This window comes from Mustela nigripes, chromosome 2 (assembly GCF_022355385.1).
Source record: "Mustela nigripes isolate SB6536 chromosome 2, MUSNIG.SB6536, whole genome shotgun sequence".
In the NCBI taxonomy this organism is placed as follows: Eukaryota; Metazoa; Chordata; class Mammalia; order Carnivora; family Mustelidae; genus Mustela; species Mustela nigripes.
In genome coordinates this window covers 29,261,275-29,288,591 of record NC_081558.1, presented here as the reverse complement: position 1 = coordinate 29,288,591, position 27,317 = coordinate 29,261,275, and the positions used below count along the sequence as shown (strand labels likewise).

The window sequence follows — 27,317 nt, the reverse complement described above, 5'->3', positions numbered from 1 at the left end:
TGGGAATGTCCATGTCTGTGATTTCTCAGATGAGAAAGTGATCCAAATAGCAAAACATGGCAAAGTAACCATAGAGATTGGTAGTCTGGAGACCTATGATTTAACTCTTCAGCCCTGCCCTAAGAGGCAGGTTACTTAGCCATTAGCTTTTTCTATAAAAGAGGAATAATAAGGATTTATCCCTCATAAAGTGAGGATACGGATTAAATAAGATAGTTATTTATTCATTTATTTATTATTTTCTGTTTTATTTCATTTTTTATTGACATATAATGTATTATTTGCTTCAGGGGTACAGGTCTGTGATTCATCAGTCTTAAAATTCACAGCACTCACCATAGCACATACCCTCCCCAATGTCCATCTCCCAGCCACCCCATCCCTCCAAACCCCCTCCCCTCTAGCAACCCTCAGTTTGTTTCCTGAGATTGAGTCTTTTATGATTTGTCTCCCTCTCTGGTTTCATCTTGTTTCATTTTCCCTTCCCTTCCCCTATGATCTTCTGTCTTGTTTCTCGAATTCCTTGTATCAATGATATCATATGATAAATGTCTTTTTCTGACTGACTTATTTCGCTTAGCATAATACCCTCTTGTTCCAGCCACATCATTGCAAATGGCAAGATTTGGGGGGTTTTGATGGTTGCATAGTATTCCATTGTATATATGTACCACATCTTCTATGTACCACATCTTCTTTATCCATTCATCTTTGATGGACATCTAGGTTCTTTCCATAGTTTGGCTATTGTAGACATTGCTGCTATAAACATTCAGGTGCACATGCCCCTTTGGATCCCTACATTTGTTTTTTTATTTTTTTATTCAAATATTTTATTTATTTATTTGACAGAGAGAGATCACAAGTAGGCAGAGAGGCCTGCAGAGAAAGAGGGGGAAGCAGGCTCCCCACTGCGAGCAGAGCGCCCAATGTGGGCCTCGATCCCAGGATCCTGAAATCATGACCTGAGCCGAAGCCAGATGCTTAACCCATGGGGCCACCCAGGTGCCCCTGGATCACTGCATTTGCATCTTAGGGTAAATAACCAGTAATGGAATTGCTGGGTCATAGGATAGCTCTATTTTCAACTTTTTGAGGAACCTCCATACTGTTTTACAGAGTGACTGCACCAGCTTGCATCCCCACCAACAATGTAAGAGGGTTTCCCTTTCTCCACATCCTCGCCAACACCTGTCATTTTCTGACTGGTTAATTTTAGTGTTTTTAGAACTTTGAGTGTGTTGTCAGGCACTCAGTAGCTTGTATTCAATAAACGAATAGTAGCTCTTATTTTTATTATTAATGTAAACAATATATGAAGATATATCACATTTATTCACCATTTAGCTTGAGGAAGTTATCTGCTTTATAAAAGGATTTGCCATTTGGTTTCTTAGAATAGCAATGTTGGCCATCCCATTTAAAGTGTGAAGTTAACCACAGCTTTGATAATCGATCTTGTCAGCACAGTGTTACTCTTTGTGTGTGTAGAGGAATGGTGAAGCTTTTGACTTTTTGTTGCCCACTGAGAGGTCCCTGATCTATGGTTCTGTCTCTATATTGAATCTCATATTGAAAAGTGGCCTGCCTCTGTTGGTGGGGCCTTCTGTCTACTTCTGGGAAAGTACTGGGCCTATTCTAGATGTCTCAAGGTTAAAGTGAAACAGTCATCACCCCGTTGGTGAATAACCCCAGGGCAATGGACATGTGAGCGTGGCAGGGTGTCTCTCTAAGGCTGACAACTGCAACAGCCATGAAGTTACTGATAAGGAGGTGAATGAGAGAAGAGAGGTGGTGTAAAGGACAGGGAAGGAAAGATGGAAAAGAGCAAAGAGCAGATGGGCAAAGGGAACAGCGGAAGCCCTCAGTAGCCAAAGCACGTCCTTACTCAGTGCATTTATCCTGCTCCAGCTCTGTGCCGGGCATTGCACTGCTCTGCACGGGGGATACAGCAGTGAATGTGGCTGACATGGGTTGGTCACAGTGGTTGGTGGTGGTTAGTTTTAGGCAGGAAAGAGCTTAGAGAAAAGAAGGAAAGCAGGAAGGCAGAAAGGAGGAAAGGGAGGGAAGAATGTAGGAAGGGAAGAGGAGGATATTGGGATTTGATGAGTGGAAGCTGATCTCTGTGTCTGGGGTATAAAAAGCATGGGAACGGGGACATGGGGGAGGAATCGGGCTGCAAAGGCAAGCACCAGCAATATTATGCAAAGTCTGGTTACCTGTACTGTAAAGGCATTCTAGATTTCATTCCAAGGGCATTTGGGAAACCACTTAACAGCCTTAACTAGGGGGGAGGGGCTCCTGGGTGGCTCAGTAGGTTAAGCATCTGCCTTCCGCTTAGGTCATGATCCCAGGGTCCTTGGACTGAGCCTCATGTCCGGCTCCCTGCTCAGCGGAGAGCATGCTTCTCCCTCTGCTTCGGCCTGAGGCTCTGCCTACTTGTGCTGTCTTTCTATCTCTCTGTCAAATACATAAAATCTTACACACACACACACACACACACACACACACACACACACACAACAAAACAGTCTTCCCGGGGGAAGCAAAATGATAGGATTTAGTTTTTAAAAGCGTGGATGCAGTCAAGATGATGAACTTGTGAGAGAGAATTGTCCAAGTAGGCCTGTGTTTTTTAACTTGAAGTGCATATAAATGTCCTGCCGATCTTAAGCTGCGGGTTCTGATTCAGTGCATCTAGAATGGACCAGAGGTTCGGGATTTCTAACAGGCTGATGCTGCTGGCCCATGGACTGTACTTTGAGGGGCATGTGCTGAGGAGACTCTTGGGCCATCTAGATGAGAGATGGTAGTGGTTCAGAGAATGGACCCCAGGGAGTCATAGGCCTGGATTCTAGTCTTGCTTCTTCTATCAGCCACTTGCAGTGTGACTCTGGGGAGAGTGTCCTAGTCTTGCAGAGCCTCAGTTTCCTTATTATCTCTGTGAAATGGAGATAATAATCCCTATTATAGGATGGAATTTTGAGTTTTCATTGAGGTAACACAATAGCTAGCACTCAAGAAATGGTAGCTTTGAATTTATTCTTATTGTTGTTAATAAATCTGGCAACTTCATGCACCCAGCTCCATGTTACCTTTTTTTTTTTTTTGTCATATTTTGAATACTAGGTGGAATAGATCATTTTGGGGGGGGTGGTAGGGAGAGGGTAAAAGGAGGAAGAAGGAGAGGGAGAAAGAGAATCTTAAGCAGGCTCCATGCCTAGGGTGGAGCCTGGCACAGGGTCCGATCTCACAACCCTGAGATCATGACCTGAGCCAAAATCAAGAGTCAGTCGCTTAACTGACTGAGTCATTCAGGCACCTCTGGAATAGATCACTTTTAATGGTACTGTTTTTGTTTTTATCTCAAGTGTGCAATGCTGAACTTGTTCAGTTCTTGGTAAAAACTTGAGTATTATGGGCAACTAGATATATCTCTCCCGTGTAATCAAGATGGTTTAAATTTGATGGGAAAAAACCCTGGGATCCTTAAAGTACCATCTTCTATCTGATTATGATGGGAATTTGAGGCACTTTGCCTCCTCATGTAGATTTATTTAAGCCCAATTATAGTGCCTCCTTCTTTACATAATTTTAACCTGTTTGGATTGCTTTTCAACCAGTGGTTCTCAGTCCTTGCTACAAGTTCAAGTCACCAGGGGCTGGTCCCATCCAGAGAAATTGATTCAGAGTGCAGAGGGAAGGTAGGTATTGGTATTTGCCTTTTTAAGTTTCCCATGTGATTCTGAAGTGCATTTAGGAATGAGAACCACTGATTCTAACAACAGAACATCATGAAATATATCACGTACAATCTAACAGGTGAAAGGTCTTTGCAGGGAGAGAACTATCTAGAAAGTAGCATTTTGAAGGCTTTGGTCGTGAAAGAGATGATAAGCCTTGTCACAAAGCACCCTGGGAATTTGATGAACTAACTATAGGTTGTATCCTGGGTTTTCTTTGAAGTGAAATAGTGCACCCCCCTGTCCCCTGTGGCCTGGTGTCTCTAGGAGTGCTCACTTGAGTCAGGATTCTCAGTTTTGTTTCAGGCTGTGTTTTTCTTGCTTGATAATTTAGTTTGTTTAATTCTTCATAGCTGATAAAAAATACTATTAACCCATTAAAACTATGTTCAAAAGAAAGAAACTGAGTTACATGCTTTTATTAGCTGTGGATTCATTACTGTAAAGGTTTAAACTGTTGTTCAGATAAACTACAACCCATTTTAACCAGTAACATTTTTAAAAATTTTATTAAAAGAATTTTTTTTTTTTTTTAATTCAGTAAGTTCCATGCTCAGTGTGGGACTTAACCAGTAACATTCCTATGTTCTAATTCAGTAGCCTGAAATGAATGCTTCTAGACAGGCTGCCTATTATAAATAATGGTTTCCTTTTAAATTTTTTATAGTTAACCTCACCCTCCATTTCATGGCAAAATAATTAGGCTGATTTGGTTAAGTGTCTTTTATTTGCTGGATTATCCATAACATATGGGGACCCTTTCCTTTTAAAAGTTTCTTTTTCCTTGTAGAAAATGTATGTCCTTAGGTTTTTTTGTATCTGAATATTCATATTTAAAACCTTCTATCCAGCATCCAGGAGCATTCTTGGCCTGAATTTCTCTTACCCTACACCATAATTTCGTTTTTCAGCCTTTCCTCAGCTTTTTTTACCCACTAGGAAGTCATTTCACAATGTAGTAGTTTTATTTTTCTGCTGTGTTGACTTAATAGAGTTTAATAGAGTTTCTCTCTATTAAGAGAGTGGGAAAAGCTGTTTTTGTTGGAGGGCTTAAAATAAAGTTAAAAAATTACATATTTTATGGATATTTTGTACCTAGGCCAAGGTTTTCTTTTAATGATGTGTGTATAAGTAGGAATAGAAGAGAAAAATGAGAAACTGGCTAAGAGGTTTGCGAAAGGCCCACATTGAGATATTCTGGAACTTAAAGACTCTTTCTGAGTCTATTTATTGTGTTTATTAGTGTTCCTCTTTTTATTAACAGTCAGATTTCCATTAAAATTCAGTGTATTTTGCAGCTTCTCAGACCCACAGCTATTGGAGCTAAAACCCATCATAGATAATGTGGAAGTATCAGTACTCCCTCATGAGGTTTAATGCACACATATTTTAGTTGGGCATAGTTTGGAGGAGAGTATGGTCTGCAGTCATTTAATCACTGAAGTGTGCGGAATATAGTAAGAACAAAATTTCATTTTCTGCAAGACTTAAAGTCTTCTTCCTGTGCCTTCATTTTTGGGAAAAACAAAAACAAAAACGAAACACTCAATGCTGTCTTGAGTCTACACATTAAAGCAGGACGGTACTTGCGTGGTTATGCCAGAAGACAGTTAAACGATGCTGGAAGCATGTCTGTGCTTGGAGCCTAGCGGACAGGCAGTGGAGGGGGGCTGGAACCTGCTGGAGTAAGGTTGTTTCTCTCAACCCTGGAGCCTGGGCAATTCCTGTTCAGGTTCTCCCAGGAATGAAGCTGGTGGATGGAGAGGTAGTGATCCTAAGGTGGGCAGGAAAAAGCAACCAAGAGGTAGAAAGACCTGCAGAGCCTGTGAAGAGGTATGACAACAAAAAAGGTGGTTGAGTGTAGGGAAGGGGGAGGTGGGACATTTTTTGTTTTGACAAATACGCCTGTGAATGGTGTCTCCAGAGTTGTGCTGTGCACGGCTTGCCTGGTTGTTAACACAGAGAGGCCACCCTGATCAATGGGAGGTGTTGGAACCTTTAGAAGAGAAGGGATCCTGTACCAAAACAACAGGTGGGTCCTCCACTTGGAAATTGCAGTAGTTGGAATCTGCTGACTGTGCAGCTAAGAGCTAGGCTCTTAGCCAGTGTCCAATGAAATCTGTAGCTGAGGCTGTTTCTTGGCCCCTTGGAGCAGGGCAGAAAGCTTCTTCTAAGCTACGGTTTCCTCTAGGCTCTTGAACTTCCAAGGGGCAACCAGCCAATACTTCCTTGGCCTAGAAGAATTAGCTGTGTTTGGCTTTTAGCACAGATGAAATGGCTGGGTCCAAATCCTGTGGGTTGGGCACTGGTTGGAACTGTACCCAAAGTTCCTGGTGAGGCCAGAAGCTTCTGCCATTTCTTACAAGCTCCCAGGTGATGCAGATGCTGCTGGTCCATGGGCCACGCTTGGAAATCAAGATTCTAGTTCTTCATGGCTCCTACTATGTTTCCATTCTGTTTTAATGTCATGAATAGGATTGTTTATACATATGTCACTCTGTTACAGGCTGAGGGTGATCTTGGGCAAGCTGTTTTGCTTTGAAGAATTTTATTTTCTTCTCCAGAATGGACATAGTTGTACATACCTCATAGATGGGTATGAATACAGTGGGATAATCTATATAAAATATTAGCACAGCACCTCTCATATAGTAATTTCTTAGTAAGTGTTTGCTTTTATTTTTATTATTGCTATTATATTTTATACTTTTATTATTTTTGAGCTCAGAGATCCAGATCTATAATCTTAGGCATGTGGATTTACCAGTTACCAGATGTGGGTAATTAAGATTAAGTCTGTTTCTTCACCTTTAAATTGGGGGCTACAGTGGTCACTAACTATGGATGCTGTGAGGGTTGAATAAGGCTGTGTGTATAAAGCCATTGGCATGTATTACTTACTCTCATGATTATAATACTAATCACTGGATTTGAGGGTCTGCGCAGCAGCTTCTGTTACTTGGCATTGGCCAGGTTTCTCTGAGACTCTCTTGGTGTGGTAGAAACTGCCCACACCAGTGGCAGGTTAAGTGGACAGTGGACCCAGGATTTGGAAGTAGGTAATACCTGGAAGTTAAGGTCAGCAGGCAGGAGGAATGTAGAATGATGCCTGGTAACAGGTCCCCTAGCAAATCCTAGTTGATGCTGTTGCTTGCTCTGACCATGGAGCTTACTGGGCTCCTGCCTGGACAATCTCTGACCTGCCTAATATCCCAGTGTCTGAACCTAATCTCCAACTATGTTCTTGCCAGTTCTTACTGCGTGTGAGCCATTCCCTTGCTCATAACTAATGTATTCATTTGGGAAGCATTTACTGATGCCTTTTGTATGTCAGGCACTGTGCTAGCTGTGGTTCTATGCTGGTGAACAAGGCAGGCACAGTCACTGCTCTCAGGAGGCAAGTGGAGGAGATGGACAATGCTCAGGCCAACAAATGTAATTATAAGATGCTGAGTACTGGGAAGGAAGAGTTGAAGGTACTGTGATACTAAAAGGGGGTGGGGTAGCCAGAGAGGAGGAGCTGATATTTGAGCTGAGACCTAAGTAAAGGATGAGTGGCAGGCAGCCATATGAAGAACTAGTGAAGTGGTATTCTAGGCAGAAGGAATAGCCTGTACCCAGGTCTTTCTTAGGGAAAGAGCTTGACATGCTCAAAGGGATGAAAGAAGGCCTCTGTGGTAGACCATAGAGACTGAAGAGGGGCTGGCACTGTGTGAGGTTGGCCTGGCAATGTAGGGCCTGGAGATCAAAGTATGGAGCCTGGATTATATTGTCTGGGTGATGGCTCTGTCCCTGATTCCCAGTACTGTGGTCGGAGGCTTGCTCTTTGCTGTCCAGACCTTCCTTCTGTTGATCTGTTGCTCTGAGCACCTGCTTCCCGACTTCTTTTTCCTTCCCTCTTGTCAAAACATTAGTTATAGTCCCGGCTGGTGCTTCCCTAATGCCTGCCATCTCCATAGGCTTCTCTTTTACCTGTTAACTCTCTCTCTGGATACTAGGTTCCATGTGTAGAACTCAGCCCCTTTTCATTTCAGAGCGTTTGCTACACCCACTCCCGGCTCTGATGGGCTAGCAGGCTCATCTCCCTCCTGAACTGACCCCTCTGCCATGTGGCAATGAAAATCAAGAACAGGGCCCTTGCTTTAGGGGTGCAGAGGAATAGAACAAAAGAGAAAAAGAAAGGAATAAAATCAGTTTGGGGTCTATCAATGGGTAGAAGAAGAGATAGGATACAAATTTTATAGGTTGGAAGGCAGGTTGAAGGAAATTTGTTGAGATTCACCCAGTCTTGTCCCTTGTATTTACAAATTTGGAGACCTGGTTTTAGAGAGAGGAAGTGACTTGCTCTTGGTCACAGATGGAGTCAGAAGCAGAATGATGACCTTTTTTCTTAGTCCTTTTTAGGTTAGTTCCTGTGTCTTTAGCTTCCTTAACTTCTACTTTTTTATAGCTTTTGCTTAACCTCTAATTTTTGATCAGTGCTCTCCTCCTCTGACTGTAAGCTCAGTGAAAGCAGGAGTGGTGGCTATTTTGCTGATGCCCCAGCACCTGGTCCCTAACTTAGAATTTGATGTTGAACTTTGCACTGTGTTCCTACTTCTGGGCTCTGCTCCATTACTTCTTCAGTTAGCCAAGTCTTGGTTGCATGGGTGGGGCATGGGTAGGAGAAATCTGCTGAAGTCCTAGATTTTAGCTCCTCTTACCATTTCTTGAATTTTTGTACAGCCTCCCATTTCCTCCCCTTCATGGAGAGAGTGCCTTGTTTACTGTGTTACTATTGTCTGTCTTCCCTCTTTAGAAGTTTGCTCCCTGAGGGCATGGACCTCAGGGAGCATGGTACTGGTTCCTTGCCCTGTCTCTGTGCATAAAGCAGCGCATGGCCTGTGAAGGACAGAATGTTATGTCTCATCATTACTGTCAAGATCTGAAAGTCTAGGTTGCCTTGAAGGCTGCTGCTCCATGCAGATGGCCATTTATGCTGTACAGATAATGCTGGGAGTCAAGAAGGGGCTCCTAGGAAGGGAGCTGAGAGAAAAGCCTACTCTGGCTCTGAGGACTCTTGTCTGCTTCTCATTAGCTGTATAATCTTAAGCAAAGTTCTCAACCTCTCTGCATCTCTCTTTTCTGTAAAATGCAGACGATAATACTATTTAGCTCTTGGTTGTGCAGATCCAGTGAGACGTGGATGTGAAGCACAGTGCCTGACATGTGGTCAGCACTCAATAAATATCACCTTGATTAAACCAGGAAGGTGGCTTCGTCTACTCTTGCTGGCTGGTCGTTACATGTGGGGGCCCGTTTTCACTTTGAAAATCAGAGCGACGTCTTTCTCATCGTGCTGTCTTATTTGGTGGACTGTCATATTCTCTTTGGTCATCAAATAAATGTAGAGGCCATCAGTTCTGGCCATAAAAAGTTTGGTGGAAATGTTGATGAACATCAACCCAGGATTCAGCACAAAAAAAAATAAATGCTGGTTGATGTTCAAGACAGAGGAATATAAATCAGAAAACAAACACATCCACCGTACTGTAATATTTAAATGCCTTCTCATAAACACTTAAGATTCTCATTAGTCCAACATCAGAAAAATGATAAATATTAATATTTGTCATCAAAGGAAAGCTTAGAAATCAAAGCAGAGTAAACAACCGTTGTATTTGAAGGATTACATAATACTGAATGAATTTTAATTGGACACCTCCAAAACTCTATTTTTAAAAAAATTTCTCTGTGGGACAGTTTAATTATTTTTATCCATCATAAAAACTAGTAAAGGTATGCATTTAGTCGGAAAAGATTCAGGGGACTTGCTTATTCCAATCACGTTCTCAAAGACTTGGGCTGTTTTGTGTCTTGTGTCTGCAGCAGAGACCCATGTGTCCTAGAGCCACTCTCCTTCTCCAGATCTCCAGTTTGACTTCAGGAGAATCATACTGGAAGTGGCTCTTGGTAGATCATGAAAGGCACTGGGAGCTTCCTGTTTTGGCTGTGGATTCCTTCCCCAGGCTTCTTTCCTCTCCCCAGTTCTGGATGTGCCAGAAGCCTGTGCAGTAATCCCTGGAGTCAACAGGGAACAGTGGGAGAGACAACAGGCTGGTGAGGTGGTCACTGTGAGGTGGTCAGGCTTTCCCTCTGCTGCTTTCACAGTGTCTGGCGTGGCTGACTTGGGGTGACAGGACCTCATTGTGTCACCACAAGGATGTGGTGCAGGGAGTCAGGAACCCTGGGTTTTTGTTGTCGCTCTCACTGCCTTATGCAAGTCTTGACCTCCCTTTCCACACCTGTATAAAGAGGGGCTTGGATCTGATAATTCTCAAGTCCTGTGCCTCTCCAACATCTTATAAACCCAGTGGAGAGCTTCAGGAATAGGCTAAGCCCTTCTTTGTTCCCTCTGCAGACAGGCAGTTCCTTGGAGTGGCTGGTGTTGGGGCCAGACAAACTCATATCTCACCTTAGCTAATTTACTTTAGTTCTTAGTTTCTTATCCATTATTGGGAATAGTATGAGGTTGTCAGAAGCACAAGAGATGATGTTTGGAGATCCATTGCTGTGTTATTATTATTGTCATATTATGTTATTATTATATTATTATTATTAAATTATTATGTTTATATCTGGACTCAGAACTTCTCTGTCTCTTTGTGCCTCCGTTTTCTCATCTAAAAAATGGGAATAATAAGACTGTACCTCACTAGTTAATCTTGAGAATGAGATAATACAGAAAATATGTAGGATACTTCCTGGTGTACAGTAAATACCATACATATGTTAGTGATGATTTTAGCTCTCATTTTTATTATTAGTCACAATACATAGAATGAAGTAGTGCTTTTTTGTAAAGAATAAGATAGGATAAGGCCAATGAGAGTAGTTAACTTCTCTGATGCACATTCTGAAGCAGATTTTTGGTGGTCTAAAAGATCCACCATTTTCTCTAAGCATCTCCTTTAACCTAGGGAACATTAAATAAATGATGTCAAATCTGTATTTCAAAGTCAAGTATCTATATCCAACAAGGGTCTTTAAAATAGGATACTGGAGCGTCTTCAAAATCATGTTCCATAAATACAAAGGCAATGAAACCAGTAACTGGAGAGGATATCTGCACCTCCATGTGTTCATAGCAGCATTATTTACAGTAGCCAAAATATAGAAACAATGTATGTGTCCATTGATGGGTGAATGGATAAAAAAGTTGTACACACACACACACACACACACACACACACACGAATATTATTCAGCCATAAAAAATGAGAATGGTTGGACCTTGAGGGCATAATGCTAAGAAATAAGTCAGACAGAAACAGAGAAATACTGTTTGATCTCGCTTATTTGTGAAATCTAAAGACAAAAACAAAACCCTAAACTAAACTCATAGGATGAGATCAGATCTGTGGTTACCAGAGTCAGGGGGTAGAGGGAGCAAGGGAAGGAATTGGAAGAAAGTGGTCAAAAGGTACAAGCAACCAGTTAGTTATAAGTCAACTAAGACCTAGGGCCAACAGGGACAGCATGATCACTGGCACTAACACTGCTGAGTGTTATACATGGAAGGTAAGAGCCTAGATCCTAGGAGTTCTCATCATAAGGAGAATTTTTTTTTCTTTTCTCTTTATTGTATGTATCTGACAGGATGGTTGTTAAGTAAACCTGTTATAGAAATTATTTCTCAATATATGTAAATCCAACCATCATACTGCATATGTTAAGCTTATACAACGCTGTATGTCAGTTATTTCTCAATAAAACTGGAAAAGAGACAGTAGAGACAGAAGAGAACTAAAATGGTTGAATGCAGATACCTCCAGGGATGACAGCTGGGAAATAGGAAGAAACGAGGCAAGAGATTTTTTTTCCTAAAAGCTATGTATTGCCATTTGATTTGCACAGTTATATACTTTATAATAAATTTTAAAATAATTTGTTAGAAGTAAAACAAAGCAAAGCAAAACAAAAGAAATCCAATGTTTCAGGTCCATGATCTATCTTCAAATATAGGTTGAAACTAAGTTAGAAGAGAGTTTACTTTTTATCAGATTACTGTGGTTCAGGAATGAAACTAAGACCTTTGTGTGGATTCTCTCATTTCATCTTCAGGACAACTCTATGAGGTAGATACTCTTACCATCTCCATTTACACATGAGAAAACTGAAACTGAGAGGTTAAGTAAGTGCTTAAGGACACCCTCCTGGCAAGTAGTAGGGCTGGGAATGAGGACCCAGGTCATGTGATTCAGGAGCTTGTGCTCTGCTACCTGCCTTCCTCAGATGATAGGAAGGTCAGACCTCCATGATAGCTACTGTTGCTGTATAATGAAGTCTAATGGATCAAGACAAGGATGTAAATGACTTGCTTTTATCAAAGACACAACAAGTCAGCATTCATTTTTATTGTTTCCAAGATAATTCCATTTCATGCAGGGGAATGAATTTCAATATAGACTAGACTTATTTAAGGAAACATCAATATTTTTCTCAAATTGGCAGCATCACAACTGTATTTATGGAATTAAAGAAAACATACTGCATTTATATAATACAAGTTCACTTGGAAACCTAAAATTTCTTTATCTTTTTCTGTATCTTGGTTTACTACTGTTGGTTTTTAAAACAGAAATATAAATTATTTCTTGTTAACTCCATCGGATCTGCAGGCAGATATTAGACTAAGTTGGCATTCATAACACCAGTATCTTGGTCAGAGGTCCCAAATTATCTATGAGAAGAGGTATTTAAAAAAACAAAACAAAACAAAACAACAACTTCTTACCAACTGCATAAGAAAATAATTTATTTTAGAAGATTTTTAAAAAATACTAAAAAAAAAAATGACATTGCCATTCCACCCCCTCATGATAGAACTATCAATATTTCAGTGGATATGCTTTTTTTTTTTTAAGATTTTATTTATTGATTTGACAGAGAGAGATCACAGTAGACAGAGAGGCAGGCAGAGAGAGAGAGAGGGAAGCAGGCTCACCGCTGAGCAGAGAGCCCGATGCAGGACTCGATCCCAGGACCCTGAGATCATGACCTGAGCCAAAGGCAGCGGCTTAACCCACTGAGCCACCCAGGCGCCCCAGTGGATATGCTTTTTATCCTTTTTTATTGCCTATGTCTATTTATTTATTCTGTTAATTTTTAAAATTGGGATCGTACTTCACATATAGCTTTGTTACCTGTTTTTCACTCATCACTGTATTGTGTGTGTGTTCCCATGCCATTAATGACTGCAAAGTACTCCACTCTTGGAACCTGCGATTATTTTTCATCCTATTCCAATTGTTTAGCATTAGGCTTTTCCCACCTCGATGTCTGATATGTATTACTGAAGAATATTTGCATGGATGCATCATGACATCCATGATTCTTTTCTTAGGCCACACTCTCAGAAGTGGAAATGCTAGGTCATATTGTAAGTTGTAGGAGTAGCTCCCTAGTCTTTGCACACTTCACTGCGGGTAATGCTCCCTGTGCACCCAGACTCCCCACTAATGGCTTCTCCTGGGTTCTGTTTCCCAGGAATGTCAGAGAAGACCATGCCATAAGCTGGTGGGATGATTATTGTCACTCTTCAGGCTGGACTCAGTGGTCAAAATAAACACGTTGGACTGCCAGGCCCGGTCTTCCCGTGGCCTTTATTAGTTAGTATATTACCTTGTTGGTTCAGAATGCTTCCAGCTGCAAGTAACAGAAAACGTAACTCACAGTGGCTCAAAAAAGCAGAGGATTATTTCTTCCCCAGAAGAAGAAACCTAGGTGTAGGGGGACTTGAGGGGTGGGTGGTGGGGTGGGGTAGGGAGGCTGGCTGTGGCTCTAGTTCAGCAGCTCAGAGATGTCAAGAATGTATCTACAGTGTTCTTGGCTTTTTCTTACTGGTCGCAGGACAATGCCGTTGAAGCAGACATCAGGCCGGCGTTTAGAAAATCAGGGAGGGGTGAGAAAAAAGAGATGGAAGCGATACATTCTTGATCCTAGGAGTTGTTCGCCTGATTTTAAAAAGTGATGCTTTTCCCCCCTCTTATTACAGAAGTAATGTATGATCATTATAGAAAATATATTTCACCCATAATCTTGCCACCAGGAGGTAATCACGGCTCTCATTTTGGTGTTTATCCTTCTAGTTTAGTTATAAGTGCACAAAAAAGTGGGATTACCCTTTGATGGACTGCCTTGTAACTGGCCTTTTTAATCAGCATCCATCTTCGTGCCTAGCACCTGGTAGAAGCTTTACAAATTTTACTGAAAAATTAATGAATGATTTCAAAAATACGCTATGAATATTTTTCTGTATCGCCAATTATTTGTTTTAGAGTATAATTTTTAACAGCTGCATAACACTCAATTATTTGAATGTTTCATAATTTCTTTGACTGATTCTCTATTATTTCAGATGTGGACTTTTATTTATTTTATTTTTTTTATTTTTTTTATTTTTTAAGATTTTTATTTATTTATTTGACAGAGAGAGATCACAAGCAGGCAGAGAGGCAGGCAGAGAGAGAGGAGGAAGCAGGCTCCCCACTGAGCAGAGAGCCCGATGTGGGCCTCGATCCCAGGACCCTGAGATCATGACCTGAGCCGAAGGCAGCGGCTTAACCCACTGAGCCACCCAGGCGCCCAGATGTGGACTTTTAAAAAATTTTAACTATGACAATTCTGTAGTGAACATCCCTCTGTGTGTGTGTATACAAATCTCTCAATATTTCCTTAGATAAATTCCTTTCAGAAGTGGAATCACTGGGTCCAAGGTCCAGTTATGAAGTCCTTGATGTGTATCATCAAAGCGCCCTCTTTGTATGCACCATTTTATACTACTTCCCACAATGTGAGTTGTTATAACCTTGTTTCAGGGTTTTAAAAAAATTTTCAGTAGACTTAAAATTTTTTTTTTCTGAGCAGGTAATATATTCACCTGGTTAAAAAATCAAAACAATAGAAAATATATAAAGTTTTGCTGCTCTTGTGCCCATACCCCTATCTCTGTCCCATTTCCCTTAGGGTAGTCACTTTGATTAGTTTCTTTTGAACTTTTTTGGTATTTTTTAATGTGCATAGGAAAATACACATCTAAATTACTTTTCTTCCCTTTTTTTTTTTTTTTTTTACAAAAAAAGGGACATGCAATATACACCATTCTGTACTTCACTTTATTTGGTTTGACTGCTGTATAATGTTCTATTATGTGAATACTCCATAGTTTTGTTTATCTATTCTCCTGTCTGGCCTTATTTGAAACTTGCATCTTTTCAGCCAAACCAGGCCCAAATGAACTGAGGTATTCTGGCCCTGCGGCAATGCCGCTAATAGGAGCAGGCAGCTATATCTTAATTTCCTAGCCCTACTGCCTGGCCTGCTGTACATTTTGACTTTGCCTCCCAGGGTGTAGTTGGCAGGGTCTGAAGTATTCCGAATCCAAGGAGGGAGAGAATTATAAAGGTAGGTTTCTCCTCTTTGAAGACCCATTGGCCCCCCTAGCTTGGCTTGTGAGATATTTCATTTTCTACTTTGGGTAAAGAACAGCCCCTCCATTCTCATTCAAGGGATGGTGGCTCCCATAGGAAATAATGTGCTGTGTCCTTTTTTTTGTTTTTTTTTTTTAATATATCATGTATTATTTGTTTCAGGGGTACAGGTCTGTGAATCATCAGGTTTACAGAATCCACAGCACACACCCTCCCCAGTGTCCATCCCCAGCTACCCTATCCCTCCCCACCTCACCCCACAGCAACCCTCAGTTTGTTTCCTGAGATGAAGAGTCTCTTGTAGTTTGTTTCCCTGTCTGGTTTTGTCTTGTTTCATTTTTTCCTCCCTTCCTCTATGGAAGGAATTTCATGTCACAGTTCTGGGCCGTTGTGTCCTCCTTCAAAAAGCTCTAGGGAAGATTCCTTCCTTGCCTCTTCCAGCTTCTGGTGGCCCCAGGCATTCTTCGGCTTGTGGTTCTATTTCCTTCACATGGCCTTCTCTGTGTCTTTTCCTCTTCTGCTTGACAAAGACATCTTTCTTTGGGGGCCACCAGAGACTTTGATTTTAGTGCTCAGATTCCTGAACCTGTGCTCTGCTCTACTGTGTCCTGGGAAGCGCCACAGAAAAAGGCTATTTTCTCTTCCAAATGATAAAAGAAAGGGGCTTTCTTGCTCAGTGCTGCCGTTTTATTGTCCTGCACAGTGCCTTGTCCAGTGCAGAGGAAGTGCTCAAAAATGTAAAGTCTTCATCAGTGAGTGAACACTGACTATACGAAGGCAGGTTTTGTGTCTCTTTCTACTTTCCTCTGGGTTGAACCTCCCCAGGTACTTCAATTGTCCCTTGTGAGAAGTTCAGAAACCTCCACCATTCTTGTTACCCTCCTGTAGGTACTTTCTAACTTGGCCAGTATTTCTCTTAATATATGCCTTCCAGAATGAACTCTAGATAGGATCTAAGTAACAGGATTCTCATGGTTTGCATACAGTATTTTTTGTAAAGTATTCCTAGTTGTGAGGATTTGGAGAAAAAGGAATACTCGTGCACTGTTTTGGGAATGCAAACTGGTGCAGCCACTGTAAAAAATTGTATGGAAGATCCTCAAAAATTAAAAATAGAATTATCATATGATCTAATAATTCAACTACTGGGTATCTTACCAAAGAATATGAAAATGCTAATTCAAAAAGATATGTGCACCCCTATGCTTATTGCAGCATGATATTTTGCTAAATTATGTAAGGAACAGAACTGTCTATTGATAGATGAATGGATAAAGAAGATGTGGTATATATTCACAATAGAATATTACTCAGCCATAAAAGGGAATGAAATCTTGCCATTTACAACAACATGGGTGGATCTGGAGGATACAACGCTAAGTGAAGTAAGTCAGTCAGAGAAAGACAAATACCTCTCACTCATATGTGGAATTTAAGAAACAAAACAAACAAACAAACAAAGAAAAAAGAGACAAACCCAGAAATAGACTGTTAATTATAGAGAACAAATTGATGGTTAGCAGTGGGGGGGGGGGGGGGGGGGGGGAGGGGTGAAATAGGTGAAGGGGATTAAGGGTACACTTACCATGATGAGCACTGAGTAATGTATAGAATTGTTGAATCATTATATTGTACACCTGAAACTAATATCAAACAAACAAAATAAAAGTAGCCCTGGCTTGTGTTCATTTTGGAGCAACTGCTAAATTCATTGCTGGCAATTACTAGATAAGGACATAAAACAACAACAACAGCAAACTCCCAATACTAGTAGCCCCATTCAGTCACTCAGTTTTTTAGGGCCAAATTCAGCCCTTAGTTAAATGCAGTTTTGATTGATTCTGGATTCTGGGGATGCATTTTGAGATTGGAAAGAACAGTCCAGACATCACACTTTGGGGTTTAGTGGAAAGGGCAAGCATACTTATGAATAAATCCAGTTTTCCCTCTCCATTCCAATTTGTTAAGCCCATGGAAAAAAGTTGTGTGCTATTCCAATTTGTTAAGCCCATGGAAAAAAGTTGTGTGCTATAAGAACTTTAAATGATCCAAAGCAGCCCCCCCCCCCAAAAAAAACAAATCAGGATTTTCATAACCAAGTATTAGAGAAGAGAACCTTTTTGTTCTTAATTTCCACTTTTGGGGCAGGTCATTGGTAGTATTTTTTTTTTTTTTTTAATATATCACATTTACCACTGCTTTTGTTAATTTTCATGTTCTTCTACCCTGAACAAATTTATGCTTTTGGTGTTGTATGTGCTGCAAGTTTCACTGCTGTCAAAACATGTTTTTAAAAATAACCCATGGGTTTTAACCAGAACAGTCAAGATCAATTAGATTTCTTTTAAAAGTAAAATCTACCTTAGTGTTTAGATCAGCAAGAAGATGTGGTTATGGTAACTTTTGCCCTTACATGGCAAGATAGGACTGAGGTATACCAGTGCTTTTTAAAGTGTTTCTTTTAATTAATTTTTTTTTTTTTTTTTAAGCTAGGGGTTAAAATAATGAAAAGATACTAGCTCCCAGTGGTGGACTTCATGGCTTCCTGTATCCCATTATACTTTCTACTGCATCTTAATGCCTTGGTTTCTTGGAAAGGAAACATTTTGATGACAAAGGTCCTCTGCTGGGAACCTTCCCCCTCACCTCTTACCTGGCTAGTAATTCTACTTAACACCTTATCTTAAATATCTCTTCCACAGGGAAAGTCACTCTAACGCATAAGACTTGGTTAGTTATTTAATAAGTCCCTCAGTACCTTGTACTTCCCTACATCAATTTTAATCTCTTTGTTAATATTTGTCCTTTACCCCAGACTGTAAACTTTGCAAGGCAGGGGCTGTCTCTTTTCAACACTCTACCTACCTTGGTGTCTGACTCATAGTAGATACTTAATAAACTTTTCTTGGCTGATCGGTCAGAGGCTGAAAAAGGGGTTATGGGAACAATACTTTTAACAATAGTTGCATGTGTGTGTGTGTGTGTGCGCATAGTTGCATGTGTGTGTGTGTGTGTGCGCGTGCGCGTGCATGTTTAGCTAATAGCAGTGAGTGCTGTTTTCTTTCTGTTTTTTTGGGGGGGTGGGGGAGGTAAGAGCCACCACTGCATCAAATTACTGAAGTGGAAAGAACAGTTGACATTCTGTTTTAAAGTGACCATGTATTTGACCCACTTCTTCTCTAGTAATGTCATCACGATTGTATCTCATTGCTGTGGGTTCTTGGAGGCTGACAGGCGGAACAAGTTGCTTCAGCTCACAGTCCTCATCTGTCATACAGAACAGCTTGCAGATTCTTATTATGTGAATGAAATATGGAGAGAAGGATATTTTTCTTCCTGGGCTATCAGGGTAATTGAAAGTAACCATATCAGGGCACAAGGGGGAAAACACAGGAAAATAGACTGCTTTTGTGAAGGCAACCCATCGGCTCTCAGAACTGCAAGTGCAGGGTGTCATCTCCAAGTGCAGAGGCTAGGGAAGGGTTCCCTGTTATCAAAAAGCCTAGGATTCGACCAGAACATTTTTTCAGTAAGGAAAATGCCACTCCTAAGCTCCCTGATGAACCACTGTGGCTGCCTTTCCAGGTACATCTCATGGGACCCAGGGCACAGGCTTTGTATGTTCTTTAGCTAGGGAAGAACACTGTTTTAGTATTCCAGATCAATAAACTGTAGGAGAAAATTGGAAATGTGCTATGAAAAATCATTAACCAGAGAAATTCTACTGTTCCCAAGTTTTGCATCAGAAGAAATAAGTAACACTTGACTGCTCTTACACTTTATAGTTTACAAGCTTGGCCCTGGTGCAAGGGAATATCAGATAACACCATGCCACTGACACTTTGCCTTCGTAATGGCCAGTTCTGCAGATGTAAATGGAGCTTTACAGAACAGTTTTAGTTCACAGGAAGCCTTCCACTTCACATTGGTCAACAGTACTAAGGTGGTGATGGTAAGCAGGGTACAGTTCCGTAGTCATTCAAGTCATGACTTTGTTATATTTTGAGATAGCTTTAAAATCACTTAGTCAAATAAAACTCCACAAAGTACTGTAACTGCCAGGTTGCTTTATCTAATTTATGAAACAGAGGCAAAGGAATCAACAATAACCCTCCATTTACCATTATTAGATTAGCTATTACTGAAACCGCAGAAAGTATATAACCCTTTACTTTGTGTTCACTCAAATTTGGTTATTAAGCTTTGATGGAACTTTCATTTAACCAAATGCCTTTGTTTACGACAATAAGCATGTTAAATTTTTTGTGTTCTGAATTTGATATGACCATTTTAGTACATGCCTCCCGCTTAGCCATGTTAAAATTTTAGATTCTATTCATTTGTGTAATGTCAAATATTTTCAGTTCAATCCAGTCAGGGTCTTGCATTTCTTCCCAACTTGAAGAAATGCATCTTTTCCCTGGTAGGCCTTCCTTTTTCAAGAATAAACAAGGTATTAACAAACATAGCAGCTCTGTAAAAGTTGATTTTTCAAAATTAAATAAGCATCTGGTGGGCTGAAAATGTTTTGTACCTGGTATTTAAAAGATATTTTGACTATTGCCAAAATGAATCAATTCCTTCATGCCATCTCCTTTGTTGATGCCATCATATGCCACTATGTGGTATAGAGCTCAGGCTTGGGCTGGGATTTGTACCTTAACTCTGCCACTTTACCTGCCTGTGACTTTGGACTTCACCTCTTCCAGAGGTCTGTTATCTCTAATTGCCCTTTTCTTGGTGTGCGATAGAGTTCTTAACAGTACTTATCGAGTTATATATGGGGGAATGCATGTAAAGTCTGAAAATATGCGATTATTCCTGTAACGTGTGTGTGTGTGTGTGTGTGTGTGTGTACGTGTGCAGGTGTGTGTGTCTACACTCTATGTACGGGTTGTCGTCTTAACTAAAACCCCATACTGACTCGGAATTGGGTTATAATAGTGGGAATGCTGTTACCCTTTCAGGATTTCATGTTCTGGTATCATGGCTATATCTGTGCCATGGAACATTGTTACCATTTTGGATCTATTCAGAGCCACTGTTTGAAGACAAATCACCATGAAGGTGGCTATTTTAATTGCTGAGATTGGAACCCAAGAACCAAATCCATATTCTGAAGAAGTCTTGCTTTTAAATTGGAACTTCATTTCATTTCTTTTGAATTGATGTAAAAGCTAGGATAAAGAGTGTTTTAGATAAGTGAACTAGAAATATATGGCCTTTCCAATAAGAAGGGCTCCTACTGACAATTTGTTACTAGTTTTTCACCGGCTCCTTCCCACATCTGTTAAGCTTCTGTCTAATTGCCTTGGTCTCTTTGAATTTTTCATCCTTAACTCTGTCCTTAACTTAAACGTTTTTTGGGGTAGTGGAGACAGGTTTGGAGAAACCTACTCTATCTTGTCCATGTTCTTTCACCCGGAACCCATAGGGGAGCGACCAGAGGTCAGGCTGGGAGATGTGGTTCCTGACATTGGTTTCCATCAAATTTACGTGGTTCTAATGGAGATGAAGTTTTTTCCCCTCATCTGTACTATCTTCTGTTGGCTTGAATAATGAGTCACAGAAAAATGAAAAACTTCCTTAGCTGTGAAAGTTTCAGAAAAAAAAAATGTTAGGCCATTGGCATTAGTATAATGCAAAAGAAGATAACATTTAAAGATAGATAGTCTCTGCTTCAGCATCATATTGACAATGCCCCTCACTTGAGTCAGGGATTGGGGACTTACTGAGATATACCATCTGGCAAAACACGGAAGGCCAGTCTTGTGCCAACCGAGAAAGCTGCATCAGTTCCAACTCTTGTGTACTTTGCACATTATTGGATGCCTTGCAAAACGTTTATCACTTTTTAATTAGTAAGGACTAAGGGATTTTCATACCCCAACGAAAATGTCAGCAGCCCAAAGATAGACAAATTATCCAGTGGATCAAAAGGGGCAGTAGGTATTTAACTTTGAGCTTGCACAGAAACAAGGACAGTTGCATACTAGGATCTTTGTTGTAGGACATGTGTTCTTGGTCTGTCTGGGTGGGGCTGGGGATCTGGGCTTACTGTTCCTCTAGCGGTTCCCCAGCTGTTTCTCCTCTAGCACGGCCAGGCCTTGAGAGCACATGCCAAGAGATCAACTCTTTGCTGCTCCTTGGTCTATCATGTAAACCGTGGCCTGTCATGTTCATTAAAATGAAAATTTGTCGGATGGAATTTGCCCGACTGGCAGAATAGTTTAAATGTCAGATGTTGTTAGGCCTGGATATAAATATTATGTTTTTATTGTTAATTAATTGCAGCGCCTCAGTACCAGTGATCCAAAATCCAATTTAGTCTGCAATAGGCCTGTGGATAAGGGCCAGAGATAATGAATGCAGAGGGAAAAAATGTATTCAGTGTTCCCATTGTATCTGTCAATGTCCTCTTAGAAAAATAGCAAATTTTGGTGTGCCACTTTAACTCAAAGGGTGCAAAACAGAACAGAATTAAGACTCATTGTCTTTTGAAACCTCTCGAATGTTACTTCATGTTGAATCTGTTCCATTGCTAGCCCTGAATCTGTCCCAGCATCAAAATCTCCAGATTTGCTGCTCTGTCTCCTTTCTGTGATTTCTCCCATATTGCTTCCACCCGAGTCCCTTGCTATGTTCACAGCTCATTTTGGAGTAGCAGAACTGAGGTACCTATTCCCATAAGCCTCCTCATTTCTCTTTGCTCTGTTCATTTTCCCCTCTTCCATTCACCATCAATCCTACTCTTTATTTTTTGTCTTCTTTTTGTCCTTTGTTTCGGTCCCCAGACTCGGCAGCCTATCTGTAAGTCTGCCACTGTTTGTTAAGATCATTTTGCTTCCAAATTGAGCTGGTGGCTGACAATCACTCAGAGTAATGCTGCATAACTGTTTGCATTAGAAAGGGGAGCAGAAATCTTGCTGCTGGGGCCCAGGCCTCAAAACTGACTGTTGTTGCAGAACCATGAGCCAGCAGGCATTTGCCACCACCATTCCCAACCAGTGTTTTGTGGAGTACTTGGTGTGAGCCTGGCATCTTACTCTGCCACCTTCCTGGTTTCCAAAGGCAAGTGGGTGTGCCAGGCAGAGGAAGACTAATTAAGACTTTGGAAGGCAGGACTAATGTGCTCCAGTGGTCAGGGACCCTCATTTAATTCCTGGCATCCTGGTCCATGCCAACCTCGTTCTGCCCCTGTGATTAAGCCAGCCGAGAAGCAGGGAAGGGAAGATGAACTTTGGTGTACTCTGAGTTTCCCTGTCCAGCAGTGTCTGTCAGATTAAAAATGAGAGGGAAGGAGGCCAGAGAATCTTCCAGATGGAGAGTTCAGGGGAGGGCACCACCAGACTCCCTTTCCGCAATGACGTAGCTGGGCCATCAGAACATCGGGCCGTGAGCCAGGAGGAGCACAGGCTACTGCCTGACCCTGTAGTAGAGTAGAGGCCCGGTGGAACAGTCACCCTTGGCTTGGGGTGGGAACATACTCAGACCAGGCCCACACAGGCATGTATGTGATGGAGGCAGAGGGTTTGCCCCAAGAGCTTGGTCAGTCTGGTTAGAGGACAGGCCCTTCATCCTGGACTTCTTGTAAGAGTGTGTTCCCCGAGGCATATGAACACTGCCAAAGCCCAGTGGGGAGCTGGGTGTTCTCCACCCTCTTTGGTTTCTCCCCTTGGATAGAATCGGCCATGTAAGAAAGGTGCCCTTCAATGGGCCCGCAGTAGCAGGAACAGCAGTGTCCATACATCCTTGGACGGCCTCGCATGTGGACAGCAGTTCCAGACAGCAGGAGTTTAGTGAGGACACAGTGCACAGACAGCCACTCTCCACACCTTTTGGTAGCGCAATTTTGTAACTGGTTTCAGCATTCATTAAAAAGTATCCAGGGTGGATGTATAGGAACAGGATTTTGCTCAAATGAGAACTGTTTTTTAGACTCAGGCTGTCTGAGGTCTGTGTCAGCACAGAATGATAACGAATGAGGTTAAACACAGAATATCTGACGTGACCTTCCTAAAAAATGGATTATTTTAACATTGCTTCTGTACAACCCCAGTTTCTCTCTGAGGTAACCCTATTTTTCTCAAAATCAGGTTATATGCGAGTTTGGGGAAGGTTTGGACTGTGGGGAACCAAGCTGTTTGACTTGAAATGTCATCCCGTTTTGAGGAAACATACTGGGGCCACGTTGGGGCATCCCTGTGCAAATGTCACACTGTCAGAATGTCTCCCCTGGGATTAGACTGGCCATGGTGCTTCCCAGTCCTGTCTTGCTGGTCAGACAAAGCCACTGCCTCCCCAGAGCCAGGGCGCTAACCCGGCCGGGGTCATGCTCCCTGAGATTCATGGAATTTGATTTGTCACAAACTCTCTGAATTTTAACATGCTAATTATTGGCTGATTGGTATGCAGCTCCTTAGACGTCACCTAATGATTTTCCAGAGCTCATACTCTTGGCAAATTTACTTTTCTGGTGCCTGGCAAATATGACAGCGTTGAACAGGTGTGGCGATGGTGTTTGGGGGTGTGTATGTGTACGTGTGTTTGTGTGGGTGTGTGTGTGGTGATACAAATGTAGGCTTCCATAAAGAGAGATCTTTTCATCTTAAGAAAGCTTAGAATACAAATTAAGAAAAGCGGAAAAAAGAAGAAAATAAACAAAACTAACCCTAACTTAAGAATTTTCAATTCTACGGGATGCCTGGGTGGCTCAGTGGGTTAAGCTGCTGCCTCCGGCTCAGGTCATGATCCCGAGGTCCTCGGATCGAGACCCACATTGGGCTCCTTGCTTGGCGGGGAGCCTCCCTCCCTCTCTGCCTCTGCCTGCCTCTCTGCCTGCTTATGTGCTTTCTCTCTCTCTTTCTGACAAATAAATAAATAAAATCTTAAAAAAAAATTTTTTTTTTCAATTCTAGAGGTGCCTGGCTGGCTCAGTTTTGTGGAGCATATGGCTCTTGATCTCGGGGTGATGAGTTCAAGCCCCACACTGGGTGTAGAGATTACATAAAAATTAAAAAAAAAAATCTTAAAAAGAAAAAAGAATTTTCAATTTTAATAGTAAAGCAAACTTACAATATTCCTTTATTAAGCAAATTTTGTTGAAAATATGTTATGTGCTAGATACTGTTCTAAATGATGTGGATTCAGTGCAGAACAAGATAGATGTTGTCTGTATCTTTGTTGAATTTAGGCTCTAGTGGAAGGATTTCCACATATATTTTGAGATTATTGATTCATTTTCTAGGTGAAGTACAAAACTAAGAATTATTCTAATTACCCCTCTGAACTCTAAATATATTAGAGTTTCACAAATTCTGACTTAGAAATTCTATTAGAAATATATACATATAAATTGAAGTAAGACTTCTAGGAATGTATCTGAGAAATGTCAAGTTTCTAGTGTCTTTGCTGCTGTTTCTTGTGAACATTTAAATCAGTATGAAGATTTGAAAATAATTCCATGTGTTTAAAATAATTCATTTATCATCAGGTCGTTTAACCAGGGCTATGTTTTCCAGCTGCCTGGTTTTCACCGATATGTAGAAAAAGGTTTAAGAATCTTCTCTTGGTTGAAAATTGGCTATCATTTGAAAGGATGTTGCAATAATTTGTTGGCAGTAACAGCTCACTGAACATAGCATAAGAAGCAAGACGAGGGCCGAATTTATTCAGTGTCTTCATTCTTGTGTCTTGTCTTCATTCCCGGGTGAACAGACTTCTTTCCCAGGTATGTAGATAATTGTTAAAGACTTAAAGGTCAATAACCAATTCTTTAATGTGGCAGTGAAGTCAGGTGAGGTCTGCAGAATGCAATGAAGGGAAATCACTCAGGTCCAGGCAGGGCTGTGTTAAGTCAAGTGTAGTTGGATGATTCCCAGAGAGAGGTTTCAGTTGGGAGAAGATGAATCGCAAAGGAAGTTTCTGTATTTGAGAATGATGTTTGTTTAAATTCAGGCTGGTTTTTAAGGGAGCTGGGGGCTGGGTAATGGAGTGAGGGGGTTGGGGCTGGCAAAGATTTTCTAGGAGGCTCTGAAAAACCACCAAGAAAAACCAGAGTGTTACTGGCCTGTACTGCTCTGCCTCCATGTTTTTGTCTTTCAGAAGCCGCCGAAGCCCAAACCTATTTGGATTGATTTAAATCTAATCTGTCTTGCAGGAGGTCATATGAAGGTTACAGAGTCTGTGTGCTGCAGAACAAAATGGAGATGAGCTAGGCTTGAGGGGAATGGGAGGTCGTGTACCACCTTCCTGCTGCAGATGAAAAGGTTTCGTGGCCTGTAGAAGTTTGAGTCCTTGGAATTTTGGGTCAAGGCAAACAGGGGAAAGGGAGGACTACTTTGAGTGGCTCTTCCTGACTTTTGTCTAGAGATAATGTACTTTGGGCATTGCAACCAGAGTGGGTTTTTTTGTTTGTTTGTTTGTTGTTGTTTCGTTTGTTTGTTTTTTTAAAGATTTTAAACAGAGAGGCACACAGCAAAAGAGGGAACATAGGTAAGGGGAGTGAGAGAGGGAGATTCAGGCTTCCCGCGGAGCAGGGAGCCCGATCTGATGTGTGGCTCAATCCTAGGACTCTGGGACCATGACCTGAGCCAAAGGCAGATGCTTAACAACTGAGCCACTCAGGTGCCCCAGAAACCAGAGTTTTTTTAATCCTGATCTGCTCCTGTTTTGGGTATGTAGCACACCCATGTAGAAAATGCTTGGGCACCAGAGAGATGTACACGAAGACTATAGAATCCATGTGCACTTGTCTGCTCAACGCGTATTTACTGAAGGACTATTTGATATAGGTATAGAATCTGGGGTTCACAATGCATGGGCTGGTGTGGTTGGTTTGCACAATAAAGACCATAGGTCTTAAAGAGTTTGGACACTAATCAAGGTGATAAACATGTACACAGGAGAAAATAATTAAAGGCAATACCATGCATGGCAGTCACAAGTCATTATATGATCAAGGTGAGCCCTATTTGGTGAGTAGTTTTCTATACTTTCCCATTCCAACTCCCTTTATATTTTAGATGTATTTCTTACAAACATCATAAAGCAAGGCTTAAAAAAAGCCATTTTAAAAAATTATTCTAATAGGTGTCTTTAATCCATTCACTCTGATTTCTCATATATTTGAACTTACTTTAAATATTTTCTTTTGTATTTTCTACTCATTTATGCTTTCCTTTGTTTCTTGCCTGCTTCCATTCCAATATGCTATGGAGAATTGGCTGAGTTTTCTGTTCTTTATATTGTTCCCTAAGTTGGTTTGGACATCCCTATTATTTTGCTGATTACTCTTATGTGTTTTTAAATTGTGAAATATACCATACATACAAAATAATTTTTGGAAGTGTATAATTGTATTGTATTCTATTATAATACAATATATATCCTTGGCCAAGAAATAGAACATGACCATATTCCAGAATCTTCCCCAATCATTAGATTCCCTTGCTTTTTTTTTTTTTAACCGTTTTGCTACTTATGTGTTATATTCTAAAACAAGATGGTATTTTTACCTTTTTGAACATGTTGTATATAATGGAATGATACTTATAGTCTTCTGTGACTTGCTTGTTGTTTTATATCATATTTTTGAGAGGCATAGATGTTGATGTGTGTGACGGTGTTCATTGATTTTTCAAAGCTGTATAATACCTCATTGTAAGACTGTAAAAATGTATGTATTCATTGTACTGTTGATAGGTGTTTGGGTTGTTTTAGTATTTCTTGGTAGTCTAGCAATGAGGCTCTAAACATTTTTGTATGCATCTTTGTGAGCATGTATGCAAGGGTATCTTTGACTATATACAATGAGAAAGAAATGCTGGTTATGCTTAACAAGTTAGTCAGTAACTTTAATGCATATCTTTAACAGTTTGATCAGTGTCTGTCTCTTCCTTCTAAGCAATTTATTCCCCTCCCTTATTCCATATAATTGGAACTAACAACTAATTTCACCTTATTTGGAAACCCTAAAAATTGCTCATTACTGTTATTGTTGGATTTTACAACCAAGGCTTAGTAATTATTACTTAATACCCATTATTCATTATTAAATTTACTAGATTTACCATCATGCTTGCTAATGTCTTTATTTCCGATT

General features: G+C 40.8%; 1 protein-coding gene across 12 annotated transcripts in view; it reads left to right on the top strand.

Moving 5' to 3' along the window:
- The window catches only part of FHIT (fragile histidine triad diadenosine triphosphatase), a 1,435,937-nt gene that overhangs the window by 3,565 nt on the left and 1,405,055 nt on the right, over positions 1-27,317 (top strand). Inside the window, exon 2 of one of the 12 annotated variants that reach the window (XM_059390072.1) lies at positions 3,624-3,704. The exons of 9 other annotated variants lie outside the window; for them this stretch is intronic. The gene's annotated coding sequence lies outside the window, so the exon portion shown is untranslated. Of the gene's footprint in view, positions 1-3,623; positions 3,705-24,882; positions 24,945-27,317 lie in introns of those variants that run through there. 2 more of the 12 variants (XM_059390077.1, XM_059390073.1) reach the window with 2 other exon arrangements.